The following is an 18,724-nucleotide window of genomic DNA, read 5'->3' on the forward strand; positions in this document are numbered from 1 at the left end:
CCAGTTATTCGGTTTCGCCGACGGCATTGATATCATGGCACGTAACTTTAAAGACGAAGTACATGATAGGAAGAGGCTCGAGAGAGGACAATGTAAGCCACTCACCACGAGTTTGTATCGGGGCGATGACGAAATCAAAGTGGTTAAAGAATTCGTGTACTTGGCCTCACTGGTGACCTCCGATAACGATACTAGCAGAGAAATTCGGAGACGCATTATGGCAGGAAATCGTATGTACTTTGGACTTCGCAAAACGCTCCGATCGAATAGAGCTCGCCGCCGTACCAAATTGACTGCCTACAAAACGCTTATAAGACGGGTAGTTCTCTACGGACATGAGACCTGGACGATGCTCGTGGAGAACCAACGCGCACTGGGAGTTTTCGAAAGGAAAGTGCTGCGTACCATCTATGGTGGCGTGCAGATGGCGGACGGTACGTGGAGGAGGCGAATGAACCACGAGTTGCTCAGCTATTGGGAGAACCATGCATTGTTCACACCTCGAAAATCGGACGACCGCGGTGGGCCGGGCACGTAGCCAGAATGTCGACAATAATCCGGTGAAAATGGTTCTCGACAACGAGCCGACGGAAACAAGAAGGTGCACAGCAAGCAAGGTGGATCGATCAGGTGGAGGACGATTTGCGGGCCCTCCGCAGATTGCGTGTTTGGCAAAGTGCAGCAATGGACCGAGCTGAATGGAGAAGACTTTTATGTATTGCACAGGCCACTCCGGCCCTAGTCTGGCAATAAAAAAAAACATCCGACTGAATTTTTATGAATCTTTGGTGGCAGTATAGGGAGGCAATAGTCGGGTTAGGAACATGAAATCTTCTTTTAAGCCATGAGAACTTCCTAGAGAAATCGGCTTCCTCGATAGGGTCGGTGTACCCTCTGAGACCCATAGTGTTATATTCCCAGGTTTTTTTTAGGGGTTTAGGTCGTTTAAGACCTTCAGCGTCAATGAAGCAATGAGTTAACCCCACGAAAAAATTCACAAAAAATCAAAGAAAATTCAGGGGGTATTTAAAAAACTGTGAAAGATCAGGTTAACCGAGAATTTAATGAAATCCAACCGTGTAGAAAAAACCTGGGTATATAATTAATTGCATATTATTCCGCAACTCGGCCGTACGAAAACCATTTTTTTAAATTAAATATCTTTGCTGTGCATATGTACAGCATATGTTTCGAAATGGACAAATTGATATGAAATTTGCGAAAAAGAATCCACGTGTCTTGGAGGGACTCGAACCCTCAACCTCCTACTCTCTAGATAGGCGTGATAACCCCTACACAACAAGACCACTTAAAAGTCACGTTTGCGGAAAAGCCATCAGAATCCGAGTACCAACCTCCACCGCGATTAGCTTTCTTCTTTCTCTCTTAATCGTCCTAATCGTCCGAACTAAATGTTTAAATTAATTACAAGAAGCCCTTCCTACATGAAAAACGGCAAACTAAAAATGAAAAACGGTAGACAGTTTCACCCTTGAAAAAGGCCAACATAAAAGGCCGAAACGTCGGGCAAAACAAAACTCATCGTTTTGAATACATAAGACTGATAAAGTCAAAAAAATCCATTTAAAAGTAATGAATCAGAATTTTCAGAACACATAAACACAAACTGTTACACACTTAAAAATAAAACGCAGCGGAAGCATATCAAACAGACTGGAGTCGTGAACCTCTAAGGCTCTCAATACGATTTACGCTTTACGGATTTTTTTTTCATTTGTACGAGAAATTCTTGGTACGTTCGATAACTGCAAGTAATTTAACTGCAATTCGATTACACTTCTATGGCATCTGACGTTGACTGTCAACCGTTTGACGTTTAGAATGCGTTGCAGTTATCGAACGGTACGCGCTAACTGAAACGTTAACATGTTGCCAACGACTAGTGTATTGTTCATAAGAAATTCTTGGAAAACTCCATTGGCTAAAAGCAAAATACGGCCGAACTTGTAATTTGTCCGAAAAGTTGTTCTCCCTAACAGGTCGTTTGGCCGAATATGTCTTTAGCTCGAAAATGCCGTTTGGCCGAAATTGTCGTTTGACAGAATCCTTTTGGCCGAAAATGTCGTTTGGCACCACGGGTCATATGGCTAAATATCAAATACAGAACGGATGATATAGTCAAAAATGTCCACTCGTTTGACCAAATGACATTTACGGCGGAATAGACTTTTTGTCAAATGACCATTTAACGAAATTTTGTAACCTCTCTACTTTTTAAGTCGATACTGGCCTTCAAGCCAAAAGTCATCTTATCAAATCCTATTAAGCCGAATTGAACGCACATCCGAAACTGTGATCAGGTCTAAAATGGTTTGCCCGGAAGTGTGACATATAGCCGAAAGGATCATTCGACCGAACTGGTAATTTGGTCGTTCAAAATCGTTAGACTGAATAGATCATTTGACCGAAAATTCCGTCTGGTAGGAATGGCCATTTGGCAGAAACAACCATTTGGCCCGAAAATGTCCTTTCTGCGAAACAACCCTTTCGGCCAAACGACATTTTTGGTTGCTTTTTCAAAAAGGACATTTTTTGGCACTGCATTTTCAATCAAATGAGTTGTTAGGACAAACAAATTTTTCGGTAAAATTGCCTGTTCGGCCAAATGTTCCTTTTGGCTGTATGTCGCTTATTGTCCAAACCATTGTCGACTTCATAACAGTTTCAGATAAACATTCAGTTTGGCTCGGCTAAATGATATTTAGCTAGAGGACTTTTGGCTTGAACGCCAATATCGACTTAAAAAACCCAGATCAATCCACCTAGCGTTGGTGGTGCCTTTCTCGCGCATTAAAAAAATAAGAAAAACACATAAGAGAGGTCGAAATAGCACTTTAGGCGGATAGATTTTACTTTTTCCATCAATTCATATCCATTTGCGGTCATTCGAATGCATTGCTGCAATCCTTTTTTCGTTTTTGAATTTTTTTTCCCAAGGGGGGACCCTTGGTAAAAAACAATGTTTTTCTAATAACTTTGGAACGCAATGACCGATCAAGCCAATTTTCAATAGGAAACAACTAGACTGCAATCCGCGTAGATTGCAACTTGTTGCAAGCAAATCGGATAATACTAATTATTAAAAAGTGTGTCTCACATTTTTGTACACACACACACACACATACACATACAGACATCATCTCAATTCGTCGAGCTGAGTCGATTGGTATATAACACTATGGGTCTCCGAGCCTTCTATCAAAAGTTCGGTTTTGGAGTGATCCTATACCCTTTACGTATACTTTGTATACGAGAAAGGCAATTAGAGGTTACGGAATTTTGTTTAATGGTCATTTGTCAAAAAGGCCATTAAACCAAACGAGTGGCGAAATCCGTTCAGTAATTGACATTTGGCCGTATGCCAAATGACATTTTTGGCCAAACGGCATTTTTGGCCTAATGACTTCTTCGGCCAAACGATCGATTCGACCAGACGACCTGTTAGGGCAAACGTCTATTTCGTCAAATTACCAGTTCGGCCGTCTGTCTCTTTCGGCCAATGGAATTTCCCAAGAATTTCTAATGGACAATAGAAAGAATTTACTGTAGTAATCCAAAGAAATTTCGTAAAAATTCCCCGTTAAAAACAAAAAAAAATTTGAAATCTAAATTTTGAACAATTTTCGTCTGAAATTTTGAAGAAATATTTTCCTGTAGAGATTTGGTACATCTCCGAAGAATTTTCCGCTGAAACTCCAAACAATTTTTTTAGGTAATTCAAAAAGCTCCTCTTGGTAATTTCAAAGACTTTTCAAAACTTCAAAGTAGTTCCCGCGGAAAATTTTCAAATTAATATTCTGGAAAAACTGTCATGTCATTTCGACAAAAGAGCAAATTTGGCCAATTTGGCTATCCGGCCAACAGATTTTTTCAGCCAAATGAACTGTTCGACCGAATGACAAAGGCCAAATAACTTTAAGTTAGATAGTCATTTACCAAATGATCTATTCGGTCAAGCGACATATTCGACCAAACAACTATCAGCCTTGTAGTCTTCGGTCAAATGGCTTTCTGTCGAACGATCCTTTTCCGTACAAAAAATCAACGAGAAATTCTTTGAATTTCAACGGGAAATCCTTCGCAACTTCCGCACGAGTTTTTCTTTAGTTTTTACGGATAGTTTTTCAAAATTTCAACAAAAAATTGTATGAACTTTTCAAGAAAATCATTGGTATCTTCACGAAAAATTCTATGGAGTTTCAACGTGATGTTGTAGAGATCAATCAATCAAATGCTTTAGAGATGAATATTGAATATGGGACGAGACTTCATACGAACCATGTGTCGTCTAATGTCCTATCACCGCACTTTAAATGCACATTTTTTCAGAGTGGGACTCTCAGAGGGTAATATCTGTGTTTGCGGCGAAAACTATCAGGATATAGATCATGTCGTGCATCGTGGCCCCAGATCTGCGCTAACTGAACATCTCCGGGTCCGAGGAAAACAACCAAAGCCTATTAGGGAAGTGTTGGCGGGTCTTGACCTCAAATACATGTCCCTTGTCTACCAATTCTTGAAAGTTGCTGATGTTAGAGTTTAACCATTGTCCACCCATCCTTTTTGCTCTCGTTATTCCTTAAGAATGTCCTCATTCTGTCATCACTGCCCATGTCCACTGTTAAACCCCCTACGAATGTATTCCTCTCGTTGTTGTCTTCCCAATGAAATGTGTTTTTGTCCCGTTACAGGTGTGAAACATCACCGAGAATGTCAGCCATGTGAACATCAGCATTGTAATTAATTAAGCACTCTAAATTACTTTCCCTTCCTATTGTACTATTGTATTCCCTAACCTCGATCAAACCGCAAGTCTTTTGGTTCCCCAAAACTAACCCTATATATAAGAATTATAAAATGTATAGAAAAACATGATTTCGGCTCCGTAACGCTTCATGGCAAATGAGCCTACCAAATAAACGAAAGATTAAAAAAATGCTTCAGAGAAGTGAAAAAATGCCTTTTAAATTTTCATAGTTACGCGTTGTATGGGGAAGGGAGAGGGTTCCAAAATGTTACTCTTTGCTAGGAGAGGGAGGGAGGAGGTCGAAAACACGAATTTTTGCGTTACGTTACGGCTCTTCTAACGTTCGCTAATTGTTTTTTGCCTATCTATAATTTATTCATCGAACAAACAGTCATTTTTATTGCTGTGATCCGTTTGACACTACACTTCAGGCGATGCTATCCTTTTGGGGATTGATTAATATTCATTTGGATATTTCTCTAAAAGCGACTTGTGATTACATAAATATTCCACATCATCTTTTCACTATCCTCTTGTCGTCAACACTCGGCTTGCAACCATTAACCGCAACGCAGATAAGTGTTAATTGAGCAATATGCATGTTTGATCCATTGATTACCTAATTATCACCCATCTTCGTCGTCGTCTGATCGCCCAAAGAAGCAAGAAATGTCAAACATCCAGCGATTCGTTTAAACGTACGGTTCATCCAAACCTTCCAACATCAAAAAACCATCAAACATGACAGGTTACCTCATAGCGCAAAACCCGGCGCCCCATTTTTTCCCGTTAGTCAGCCCCCCGTGTCAAATGGTATACACGCTTAGATCAGTTTACCTATTTATGGGTACTCTAATCACCCATATTTGGGTATTGCATACATCACCCATATTATGGGTGAAATGTACTGAGAAAATTGGTAAATTTCACTTATATTTTTGGTAAACTGACTTTACCAATATATGGGTAAATTACCTTACTCATATTTGGATGAAAAAATAAACATTCACGTTAGTCCATTCTATCCAGCAATGAGCAAGCAACAAAATACGCAGTTGGTTTTTTTAATCTAATTTTCAATTTCCGCTCGGAAATTAGCAAGCCAGTTCGATCAATGGATATATCACGCTTCACCCTATTTTGGGGTCGTAATAATCAGGTAAGATTATGATAATCCGCGAAGCCATCAATGTTATTATATTTCCGCTACCCTTTCAGAAAAATCATGAACCGTGGAACAACAGGGCGCTCATTGAAGGGTTTGCCGCTGCAAACTTCGCAACCAGGTGAAAAGTCGTTCCGTCCAGTTGATGGGAATGGTGATGCATACTCATTACTCACCACTCGCCGGTATCTTTACAGACTCAGCTTTTAGCTGTACTGCCCCGCATAATTTCCTCCTATCAACCATCGCCTGCTACCACCGCAAAAACATCGTTCCTCTTGCAGTCAGTACTGAATTGGGAAGAGATAAAAGGCTGCTACTAGAACCGAGATCAGCAATTGCGTTATTTCCACCATTCACCACGAGATTTTTCCGGGTTTTTTAACCGCCATCTGTTCCAATTCTGATAATCCAGGCGGCAAATGGATTTGCGGTTCCTCACCAGAACTATCCGGGGGTCAATGGTAAGTTTTTATTAAATTAAATCAATATATTCATAATCATCTCCAGCAAAATACGATTCTCAGGCATCGAGCAACGAACTGGTATCGTGGTTATTGAGTTGCACGGCCCTGACAGTTCATCAAGAGTACCCGAAACGAACCCAAGTATGCCGGATCTGCCTAGCAGCAGTCACCGTGCTCGCCGGATACCGTTGACGTAAGCTTTGATTATTCTTAGTTGAAAACATAAATGGTCGACTAGGGAAATTTGATTTTCCCCATAGGTTCCTCGTTGGTGCTAAGTCGTTTCTATATATTGGACGAAGCAATATGCACCATGCATATAGTGACCGAAGTTGACTGAAATGTGGAAAAAATCCCTAATCGACTGTTTCATAAATTTTCATGATGATAATCCAATTGATCCACTACTGACACCATATTTTCTTTACAGATGTTGTTATCTGGGTCCACGTATAGTAAGCGGAAATCTACAGCCTCGTAACAATGCATCCCCCAGCTACAAGCCATATTCCTGATTCAAGGATTATTTTTGTTTTTGGTTCCGTCAACTTAACTTAAACTTGCTTGTGCTGTACCCTCTTATGCCATTGATTTCATTCTGGTGCAAGTTAGGCGAAAAATTATAATTTCAACTTTTTATATTTGAATAAATGTACATGATATTTTATTTACTCGGTTTAATTTATTTGTAATAAATATAAGAAAATTAAAAATGTCACAAACAAAATAAATACAAAAAATTCACCCAAATTTGGGTGAAATTTACTAACAAAATCGTTTCTTTGAAGTACCTATATATGAGTAAACTAGGTTTACCCATAAATAGGTACTGGGCAGATCACCCATATCTAGGTATGTGCACTTTTTGGTGATTTTAGGTACTCTTTACCCATATTTGGGTGAACTGAACTAAGCGTGTAGGAATGTGTGAGCAAACAAACGCCACACACAATCACATGTCAAACTTCACAACTTGGAACTCCGAACCCGCTAAGTAGGGGCCACTTGTCGAGCGCGTCAAAAAGTGGCTCAGTGCTAATCAGTTGTCAGAATTTCGAACAATGGTCGATTCAACGAATACAACTGAGCTCTTTTCCTGGATTTTGAGAATAGTACACTAGAGGACGTGTCTTTAGTGCAGAACTAATCCACTAGTCACAAAAAGAGAACCAGTCTCTATATCGAATAACCCAACTTGCGCTGCCCGGAAATCAATGCTTCGCTGGTGCCGCTGCTGTTACGAATTCACCGAAATCACACCGCGCCGGGTCATCATTGCTAGTGCCATTTCCATCATCCGTGAAACCGCAAAATGGATGTTTGCTGCACAGTCGACTGCGTTATGATGGAAACGGTTGCATTCCCCCAGCTTCTGATGGCGGTGCGGCATGGTACTGGCGTAAAGAATTAGGTAACGACCGCACCGTTCATTATATGATTTCGCATATACACATGCCGGCTAAGGTTTAGTTTGCTCTGCCTCCTGCCAGAGGTCGATGGATCGCCGCCGCCCGAAGACCGATATGATGACACCTCAGAAGTGTGCAGTTTCGGTGGCGTTCAACCGTCGTCGCTCTGTTTCCTCGTCGTCCACGGCCCGTGGGTAATGAAGGAGCACGTGGTTGGTGTGGTTGGCATACGATCGGATACTTCCAGCGAAACTGAGCTGGTAACGCTGATGGACGGACTGACTGACTGGTAGCATTATAGGCACAAGTCGTAACGTAAGTCGAACGCTGCGCTAAAACCGCAAAAGGGGGTGCTGGAAAAGTGGCCCGGTTTGAAAGCGAAAGCATGTGAGCAGAGTACCCACTGCGCTTCGGATTTGGTAGATTGATTGACTGCGTAACTCGCCCGCACGACCAATTCCGGTTCTTTTGTGAGTTGAGTCATTTGTCAATTGCAGTACTTGCCTAGCTCAGTATGTATCTAAGGTTCATTAATCAAGCTGTGAAGACTGACGAAACTTTTAATGAGTAGTGTATTGAATCGTATCGAATCGTATTAAATCGCATCTATGAAATTCGTTTTTCAGACTTTAATTTTCTAATATACCAATATTGCAAAAAAAAATTTATATATTTATGATATCAAATATATTAAAAAATACGTGTTTATTTATTACAATTAAAGTAGTGAAAAAATCAATACGAAATTATTTGGATGACTCTTAAACAAACCGCTGAAACGATTGTCTTAGAATAGGGATCCGATTCAACCGGAATCAGTCTTTTCATGTAATCAAATTATTAAGTTTGTTCACGTTTCCCGTGAAAGACGTTGCGTCCCAGTTTACCATATGATTGATCTATTCCATACACATAGAAATTATAAAAACATCGATTCCAATCGAAGCCTGGTTTGCATTCTAATTTTTGTCCCATTTCATTCTTCCATCCATAGGTGTTCCTGATTCAGCCGACTGACATCCGTGCTCAAGAGTCTGAGAAGACCAAGCCGCAAAACACACGTCCCCATCGATATCACTGCAAAACATCAAGTCCACTCGATCGATCGTCGATTGTCGATTGTTGCCCAGCAGAGCTGAGGTCGCCGCATCGCCATCGATCGCGAACTACTCGTGGAAAGGAGGAAACAAAAGCCGTACGAAGGTGATCCACTTCTTCCACCTGTGTAGAACTGCTCTCTATTTCTCGTGTCTGTTTTTTTTACGCGCGTCCGCCCGCTATTTGGCTCGCTAACCGAGTAGTGCATATGTTAACTCTATGCAAGTTGCTCATCAGCGTCATACGCTCAGTCACAGAACGAACAACGAAATTCCATCGCAACGGTCACTGTCGAGATCGTTTGCAGTGCCTATCGCTGACGGACTACCAGCAAACGAATCTCTGATTGGGGTGAGAACTTGCCCAGAATAATGGGGTGGAACAATGGGCCCCTCTGAACACTGAGGCTGCTAATGGCCGCGTGATTTAGGTGTAAAACTGTTCGAGATGTTCGTTCGCCGTCTGAACCGGTGATGGTGAACTCGGGACCCGGGACAGTCAAAGCATGACCCGATGCGCTTGATCTTCGCACGTGGAATTGGATTGGAATGCGCGTTCGTCGCTGCTGTGTTGGTGCGCATTCGGCTGGATAAAGGCGGGTTTTGTTCTAAATTGACGGATTGCACGCGTTGCATTTCGTACACGCCCGGTCATAAGTTTGGAGTCGCACCGTTAAACAAATTGTATGTCAGCTTCATTAGCACCTTCTTAATGAATCTAAAGTGCTGTAAAATGCATAGGAATCCATAGGAAATCTTCCGTTACTTTATATTGACATAAAAATAAGTTGAATAGTTTCACGATCAAACACCATTATTTAAAAAAGTCGTCTGATTTCATCGCAACGCCGCGCCGTGCTAATTTTATGATCTTTGGAACAACTTTTCGACAGTAGCTTGGTTTTAATCACGCCGCCGATCATAATTTCATCACGCCGACAACTAATTGCAATATAATAAAAAATGTTTTTTGATCGAGTAATATCGAGTAATAATAAATTCGGAATAGCTGTTAAGTCGGCGCCGGCGTGGCAATGAATAATGTCTAGATTGGTAAATAGATTAGTTTGTTGGTTTGAATTTAAAGTGTCTATGCGTTAACTAGTGAAATTCTACTTGAACTGTTGAACAGATCTTTAGCATGCGTCTGAAAAGATCTGAACAATTTAGATAACCCAAAAGTAGCCAATTAGTTTTCTTGTTAACCTTTATAAGGCACTTCCACAGTTATTAACTACAGGATTTCTGTGCCAAGTTTCCTTACCCAAAAAAAATCTGATTAGCCAGCAAAATATGGAACAGATACGTAGTACATTGGATCTGAACCATAATTTTGTGTTATCAAAATGGAGATTAGGATCCGAAAAAGTACATATACAGCATAACTGGAACAGCAATTCACATTTTCGGCCAACAAAGGAATTAATTATGTCATATGTTTCTAGTTCATATACGACATATACGTCTTATGACATATTTCTCAAAATGTTTCGAACACCAAAATATCATTTTCACTGACTCAGAATTTTTACAGAATTTTGATAAGATTGATTCATATACAACAGCGGTTCTCAACCTTTTTCTTGAAATGAGGCTTCCGAGCCTCTTGAAAGGAGGGTTCCGAGCCTCCTGAAAGGAGGCTTCTGAGCCACTTGAAAGGAGGCTTCTGAGCCTCTTGAAAGGGGGCCTCTTAAAAGGAGGCTTCCGAGCCTCTTGAAAGGAGGCTTCCGAGCCTCTTGAAAGGAGGCTTCCGAGCCTCTTGAAAGGAGGCTTCCGAGCCTCTTGAAAGGAGGCTTCCGAGCCTCTTGAAAGGAGGCTTCTGAGGCTCTTGAAAGGAGGCTTCTGAGCCTCTTGAAAGGAGGCTTCTGAGCCTCTTGAAAGGAGGCTTCCGAGCCTCTTGAAAGGAGGCTTCTGAGCCTCTTGAAAGGAGGCTTCCTGAGCCTCTTGAAAGGAGGCCTGAGCCTCTTGAAAGGAGGCTTGAGCCTCTTGAAAGGAGGCTTCTGAGCCTCTTGAAAGGAGGCTTCCAGGCCTCTTGAAAGGAGGCTTCTGAGCCTCTTGAAAGGAGGCTTCCGAGCCTCTTGAAAGGAGGCTTCTGAGCCTCTTGAAAGGAGGCTTCCTGGGCCTCTTGAAAGGAGGCTTCCGGGCCTCTTGAAAGGAGGCTTGAGCCTCTTGAAAGGAGGCTTCGGGCCTCTTGAAAGGAGGCTTCCGGGCCTCTTGAAAGGAGGCTTCGGGCCTCTTGAAAGGAGGCTTCTGAGCCTCTTGAAAGGAGGCTTCCGGGCCTCTTGAAAGGAGGCTCTGAGCCTCTTGAAAGGAGGCTTCTGAGCCTCTTGAAAGGAGGCTTCTGAGCCTCTTGAAAGGAGGCTCTGAGCCTCTTGAAAGGAGGCCTGAGCCTCTTGAAAGGAGGCCTGAGCCTCTTGAAAGGAGGCTTCTGAGCCTCTTGAAAGGAGGCTTCCGGGCCTCTTGAAAGGAGGCTTCTGAGCCTCTTGAAAGGAGGCTTCTGAGCCTCTTGAAAGGAGGCTTCTGAGCCTCTTGAAAGGAGGCCTGAGCCTCTTGAAAGGAGGCTTCTGAGGCCTCTTGAAAGGAGGCTTCCTGAGCCTCTTGAAAGGAGGCCTGAGCTCTTGAAAGGAGGCTTCTGGGCCTCTTGAAAGGAGGCTTCTGAGCCTCTTGAAAGGAGGCTTCTGAGCCTCTTGAAAGGAGGCTTCCTGAGCCTCTTGAAAGGAGGCTTCTGAGCCTCTTGAAAGGAGGCTTCTGAGCCTCTTGAAAGGAGGCTTCTGAGCCTCTTGAAAGGAGGCTTCTGAGCCTCTTGAAAGGAGGCTTCCTGAGCCTCTTGAAAGGAGGCTTCTGAGCCTCTTGAAAGGAGGCTTGAGCCTCTTGAAAGGAGGCTTCTGAGCCTTGAAAGGAGGCTTCCAGGCCTCTTGAAAGGAGGCTTCTGAGCCTCTTGAAAGGAGGCTTCTGAGCCTCTTGAAAGGAGGCTCTGAGCCTCTTGAAAGGAGGCTTCTGAGCCTCTTGAAAGGAGGCTTCCGAGCCTCTTGAAAGGAGGCTCTGAGCCTCTTGAAAGGAGGCTTCTGAGCCTCTTGAAAGGAGGCTTCTGAGCCTCTTGAAAGGAGGCTTCTGAGCCTCTTGAAAGGAGGCCTGAGCCTCTTGAAAGGAGGCTCTGAGGCCTCTTGAAAGGAGGCTTCCGAGCCTCTTGAAAGGAGGCTTCCGAGCCTCTTGAAAGGAGGCTTCCTGAGCCTCTTGAAAGGAGGCTTCTGAGCCTCTTGAAAGGAGGCTTCCTGAGCCTCTTGAAAGGAGGCTACCGGGCCTCTTGAAAGGAGGCTTCCAAACCTCTTGAGAGGAGTCTCCTGAGCCTCTTGAATAGAATCCTCTGAGCCTCTTGAAAGGAGGCTTCTGAGCCTCTTGAAAGGAGGCTCTGAGCCTCTTGAAAGGAGGCTTCCTGAGCCTCTTGAAAGGAGGCTCTGAGCCTCTTGAAAGGAGGCTTCCGGGCCACTTGAAAGGAGGCTTCCGGGCCTCTTGAAAGGAGGCTTCCGGGCCTCTTGAAAGGAGGCCACTGAACCTCTTGAAAGTAGGTTTCCGAACCTTTTGAAAGGAGGCTTCCTGAGCCTCTTGAAAGGAGGCTCTGAGCCTCTTGAAAGGAGGCTTCCGGGCCTCTTGAAAGGAGGCTTCTGAGCCTCTTGAAAGGAGGCTCTGAGCCTCTTGAAAGGAGGCTTCTGAGCCTCTTGAAAGGAGGCTCTGAGCCTCTTGAAAGGAGGCTTCTGAGCCTCTTGAAAGGAGGCTTCCGGGCCTCTTGAAAGGAGGCTTCCGAGCCTCTTGAAAGGAGGCTTGAGCCTCTTGAAAGGAGGCTTCCGAGCCTCTTGAAAGGAGGCTCTGAGCCTCTTGAAAGGAGGCCTGAGCCTCTTGAAAGGAGGCCTGAGCCTCTTGAAAGGAGGCTTCTGAGCCTCTTGAAAGGAGGCTCTGAGCCTCTTGAAAGGAGGCTTCCGAGCCTCTTGAAAGGAGGCTTGAGCCTCTTGAAAGGAGGCTTCTGAGCCTCTTGAAAGGAGGCTCTGAGCCTCTTGAAAGGAGGCTTCTGAGCCTCTTGAAAGGAGGCTTCTGAGCTCTTGAAAGGAGGCTCTGAGCCTCTTGAAAGGAGGCTTGAGCCTCTTGAAAGGAGGCTTCTGAGCCTCTTGAAAGGAGGCTTCTGAGCCTCTTGAAAGGAGGCTTCTGAGCCTCTTGAAAGGAGGCTTCTGAGCCTCTTGAAAGGAGGCTTCTGAGCCTCTTGAAAGGAGGCTCTGAGCCTCTTGAAAGGAGGCTTCTGAGCCTCTTGAAAGGAGGCTCTGAGCCTCTTGAAAGGAGGCTCTGAGCCTCTTGAAAGGAGGCTTCCAGGCCTCTTGAAAGGAGGCTTCTGAGCCTCTTGAAAGGAGGCTTCCGAGCCTCTTGAAAGGAGGCTCTGAGCCTCTTGAAAGGAGGCTTCCTGAGCCTCTTGAAAGGAGGCTTCTGAGCCTCTTGAAAGGAGGCTTCTGAGCTCTTGAAAGGAGGCTTCTGAGCCTCTTGAAAGGAGGCCTGAGCCTCTTGAAAGGAGGCTTCCTGAGCCTCTTGAAAGGAGGCCTGAGCCTCTTGAAAGGAGGCTTCTGAGCCTCTTGAAAGGAGGCTTCCTGAGCCTCTTGAAAGGAGGCTTCTGAGCCTCTTGAAAGGAGGCTCTGAGCCTCTTGAAAGGAGGCTTCCTGAGCCTCTTGAAAGGAGGCCTGAGCCTCTTGAAAGGAGGCTCTGAGCCTCTTGAAAGGAGGCTCTGAGCCTCTTGAAAGGAGGCTTCCTGAGCCTCTTGAAAGGAGGCTTCTGAGCCTCTTGAAAGGAGGCTTCCTGAGCCTCTTGAAAGGAGGCTTCTGAGCCTCTTGAAAGGAGGCTCTGAGCCTCTTGAAAGGAGGCTTCGAGCCTCTTGAAAGGAGGCTTCTGAGCCTCTTGAAAGGAGGCTTCTGAGCCTCTTGAAAGGAGGCTTGAGCCTCTTGAAAGGAGGCTTCCGGAGCCTCTTGAAAGGAGGCTTCTGAGTTCTTGAAAGGAGGCTTCCTGAGCTCTTGAAAGGAGGCTCTGAGCCTCTTGAAAGGAGGCTTCCTGAGCCTCTTGAAAGGAGGCTTCTGAGCCTCTTGAAAGGAGGCTTGAGCCTCTTGAAAGGAGGCCTGAGCCTCTTGAAAGGAGGCTTCCTGGGCCTCTTGAAAGGAGGCTTCTGAGCCTCTTGAAAGGAGGCTTCCTGAGCCTCTTGAAAGGAGGCTTCCGGGCCTCTTGAAAGGAGGCTTCCTGAGCCTCTTGAAAGGAGGCTTCCAGGCCTCTTGAAAGGAGGCTTCTGAGCCTCTTGAAAGGAGGCTTCTGAGCCTCTTGAAAGGAGGCTCTGAGCCTCTTGAAAGGAGGCTTCCTGAGCCTCTTGAAAGGAGGCTTCCGAGCCTCTTGAAAGGAGGCTTCCAGGCCTCTTGAAAGGAGGCTTCCTGAGCCTCTTGAAAGGAGGCTTCCGAGCCTCTTGAAAGGAGGCTTCTGAGCCTCTTGAAAGGAGGCTTCCGGGCCTCTTGAAAGGAGGCCTGAGCCTCTTGAAAGGAGGCTTCCTGAGCCTCTTGAAAGGAGGCTTCTGAGCCTCTTGAAAGGAGGCTTCCTGAGCCTCTTGAAAGGAGGCTTCCTGAGCCTCTTGAAAGGAGGCTTCCTGAGCCTCTTGAAAGGAGGCCTGAGCCTCTTGAAAGGAGGCTTCCAGGCCTCTTGAAAGGAGGCTTCCGAGCCTCTTGAAAGGAGGCTTGAGCCTCTTGAAAGGAGGCTTCCTGAGCCTCTTGAAAGGAGGCTTCCGAGCCTCTTGAAAGGAGGCTCTGAGCCTCTTGAAAGGAGGCTTCTGAGCCTCTTGAAAGGAGGCTTCCTGAGCCTCTTGAAAGGAGGCTTCTGAGCCTCTTGAAAGGAGGCTTCCGAGCCTCTTGAAAGGAGGCTTCCGAGCCTCTTGAAAGGAGGCTTCCGAGCCTCTTGAAAGGAGGCTTCCGAGCCTCTTGAAAGGAGGCTTCCGAGCCTCTTGAAAGGAGGCTTCCGAGCCTCTTGAAAGGAGGCTTCCGAACCTCTTAAAAGGAGGCTTCCGAGCCTCTTGAAAGGAGGCTTCCGAGCCTCTTGAAAGGAGGCTTCCGAGCCTCTTGAAAGGAGGCTTCCGAGCCTCTTGAAAGGAGGCTTCCGAGCCTCTTGAAGACTTCCATCTACAAATGGTTTGATCTCTGCTTGTATCAAACGTGTCATTTGATGAATCTAGGGATCCAAAATCGGACATTTACCAGTTTCGCCTTTTCACTCATTGAACGTGAATTTATAAATTTCTGGATTACTGGAATTGGAAATGCCACCGGCCATATTGATTATTTTTCGGACTACATGCACGCAAAGAAATTTGTGAACTCACAAAATCACGGTGTATTTTGAGTAAAAGTTTCGGTAGCAGCGGTCACGATTTCAGGAATGTTCTAAAAAACGTGGTGTTCCCGAGTCCGTGGTGTATTTTTGCAGCTTTACGAATTCGGGTCATTTTTTATGGCGATTTCTGAATGAAACGAACAAATTTATCTTAAATCTACACCACCCTTATCACTTATCCAGAATAAGTCATTAGACCAAAAGGGTCATGCGAAATTTGATCATGGTAATAGTATATAGTGATAGTAATAGTGTCCAACAATGGTAATAATCCACAAATTTGAAAACACATTTTGAATATGAGATTTTTAGACTTCTTTTGGATTTTTGTAACCGATTCCGGAAGTCTCAGAGAAACCGAAATAGCAACCAAAACTATGCTGTTTCTCATACCGAAATTCTTCATTTCGGCGTCCCCCTGAGGGCTGGCGCCCTTAGCGAAGACCAACCCGGCACGTTACGGCGTTGATCATGAGGAAGAACCTCAGTTTTTTCGGGAAGAATTTCCTCAGAAATTCTTTATTTAATTTGCTAAAAAAATAATTTTGGGGTAAGTGTTTTATTTAAGAATAATGTGAGCCTCTATACTATGGATCTCATGCCACAATGCACGAAAGTGAAGAAGAAGGGAAACTTTTTCCGGCCAAATTACTCATTCAGCTAAACGATTGTCGACCAAATGACTACTTCAACAGAACAACTCGTTTGGCCAAATTACCCGTTCGGCAAAATGATCAGATCGACCGAACGTTATTTTCGGCCAAATGACTCCTTCAATAGAATGACCCGTTCGGTCAAATAAAATGTTTGGCCTAATGATTTCTTCTGCGGAACGGAATGGTAAATTTGTTCTAATCACATTTTTTTCCTAAACGGTCTTTCGGCTAATTGTCTTTTGAAAATACCCTGAGGAATTTTCTCAAGGGGCTTGGTATGAAATGATTAGAGGATTTTAATTAGGATTTAATCCTATCATAAGAACTCCTTAAGAAATTCTCTGAGGAATTACATTAGAAGCTTAATTTTTAAATGGCTTAAGTGAGACCATACACATTTGTTTTGCTCTTGATGTTGGATATAATGGGACAGAGGATGGTCACAAACCATTTTATTTTATTTTAAAACGAATTACCTCAAATTTATGATCGTCAGTGTTAGAGCTACATCACAACAATAGAAAATAGCACTTGTTTAGTAGGTGATTACGACCAGCCGACGCCCGAATCGGCGCGATCATACTCAGCCCGGAGATCAGTTCTTAGCGCGAAGCGATATTTGGCGGGTGCAGTGCAACGTGTGCGAACCCAATGCACCCGATCAGCAGCAGCTGCAGCCAGCCAGCAACGACGACGGCGGCGACATACGTCGGCTGGTGGTTCGCGTGATTTTCGAAACGGCGAAGATCGAGAGCATCGGCGAAGAGAGTGGTGCTAGTGATCGTCATCGTGGTTTGGCTTTAAACTTGTTTGCTTTTATTTTTTATTTTTTCGGTGGAGTAGGGGCCGCCCGCCGCCGTGGAGATCTCAACGTCTGTAGTGGCAGCATAGTGACGAACGCTTGGAGAACGACGACGACGGCCACCGTTCCGCGGGCACAGTCTTCGATAGTGAGTGAGTGAGTGAGATTGTTTCGCGTTCGCGCGCGCCCAGGTCTAGGCCAGTGACAGTGCGATAACTCCAGCGTGATATTCAGGTCTAAGGGCGACGGCCAGATAACGGGATGGTTCCGGATGGTGCTGAACTCCTGTAGGTCCTGGATGCTGTAAACCTTGTTTAGGAAAAGGCCGTAACGATCGTCATCTTCCTTCCGAGCCATACTACAGAGCGACGAGTGTGAGGTAGATTACGTCGCGAGACGTCACAACACGTTCCGATAGAGTGAGTGTATTGGAGTCATTAGAAGCCCAAGGAATTCCTTGTGCAAACGAGCGAAAAATCGTAGCGTGCGCGAGTGCCTCAGATAAGAAAATCGAACGTGAAGAGCGAAGGATAAGCGGCATAAGATAAAGTGATTGTTTAACCAGAGTGGCAGAAAAGTGAAATCAATTGATTTTTCGGTTGATCAAAAAGTGAAGCGCACCAACTGAACGGGGATTATCTTTTGAGCGATAAATTGTGCGGATTCGGATGATAGTGTTTTGTGTTCACTAAACAAATCCATTGTTGGGTGGTGAGCATTATCGGCTCCCGCAAGTCAGTCGATTGGTGATTCGATAATCGTCACTTTGAAAGAAATTATACTTGAAAGAGTTGCGAAGAAAGGCAACGAAAGAGAGCTTTAGAGTTAGATAATTTAGTGCACTGCGTCAATTCATCGCAAATATTTACAAGTGGTTTCAACTTATTTGCAGACGACAGAAATTTTCAACCAAGTTGATCGGAAAAGAATATGCACTACGAAAAGAAGATTACAAATTAAGGGTGATTCGAATGGTTATGCGTTGAAGTCGTCAACACTTTTTATCCGGTCTTACATGAAGCGTAAAATTAATTCAGTTTTGGAGTGTGTTTTCGTGCTTGCCTGAAAGAGATTGGGGAGCTATTGTTCCCTTTATTTAAAAGTGACATACATCGGTGTAGTGCTTCGGACGCAGCGGATTGCTCTAAAAACGGTAAGTTATGGATGTTGAGAGTTTTTTTTTGGTTCATTTGATAAATCAACCGAGCTTTGCTCGAAACAGTACATTGAAGTTAAGTTATCCAATCGAAAACACATGATTTTAACAATTTTACAATTCCTTCATACCACTGTGATTTACTGAAAGGGTAAATATGAACTTTTGGCAGATATGTAGCTTGGAGATTAAGATCGAAGGATTTAAGGGTTTCAACAAGAAAGTACAATTCATTTTAATGATCATCGCTTATTTATGTACACTCCGATAACCAGGAGCTTCAATTTAATTTGGGATTTGCAAACTGATCATATTAAAATGGGCGATGCCCATGCTATTCGGAGTTCAAACCTTTGATTCGGGTCACTTTTTGAAAGAATCTGAAGTTTTAACCCATTTTAAAAGTCATCCCATTTAATTCCACCACTTAATTGTACCTTGACAGATACGTATTTTGACCTCAACAGTAAGTGTCGTTTAGACTGGAGACACGCGGGCAGGTTTAAATACACAAAATCTACCAAGGTCAATGTAATAAATATTCAAGCCGAATCATATGAGTGTTTAATTTATATTTTTTCCTTATTTTTGATTGACGCTAATGAAACGGCACTTTTTTTGTGAATCTTTTACTGTTCCTTCCGGAGTTTTAATTCAATTAACACTCGTGTCATTTTAGGTTGAAATTAATGTCGTCTGTGACACTTATAAACATTTATAGGCTTCAAACGTAGGCGCGAAAATGTTCATCGACATTTTGTACCAGGAAATAGGAAGATGGGACTAATTAACAGTTGCCTAACTAGTA

At 44.0% G+C, this 18,724-nt stretch overlaps 1 protein-coding gene and 1 long non-coding RNA gene across 6 annotated transcripts in view; both read left to right on the forward strand.

Moving 5' to 3' along the window:
• Positions 1–18,724, forward strand: part of LOC134225142 (serum factor response D-like) — a 692,637-nt gene that overhangs the window by 80,027 nt on the left and 593,886 nt on the right. For 2 of the 5 annotated variants that reach the window (XM_062704985.1, XM_062705024.1), the window contains exons 2-3: positions 8,804–9,012; positions 16,802–17,913. The gene's annotated coding sequence lies outside the window, so the exon portion shown is untranslated. Of the gene's footprint in view, positions 1–8,803; positions 9,013–16,798; positions 17,914–18,724 lie in introns of all 5 variants that reach the window. The other 3 variants (XM_062704993.1, XM_062705007.1, XM_062704999.1) reach the window with 3 other exon arrangements.
• Positions 5,883–6,380, forward strand: LOC134208343 (uncharacterized). The gene is made up of 3 exons (XR_009978622.1): positions 5,883–5,927; positions 5,987–6,054; positions 6,131–6,380. It is a non-coding gene; the product is annotated as an uncharacterized LOC134208343 (long non-coding RNA).

This window comes from Armigeres subalbatus, chromosome 1, assembly GCF_024139115.2.
Source record: "Armigeres subalbatus isolate Guangzhou_Male chromosome 1, GZ_Asu_2, whole genome shotgun sequence".
Classification (NCBI taxonomy): Eukaryota; Metazoa; Arthropoda; class Insecta; order Diptera; family Culicidae; genus Armigeres; species Armigeres subalbatus.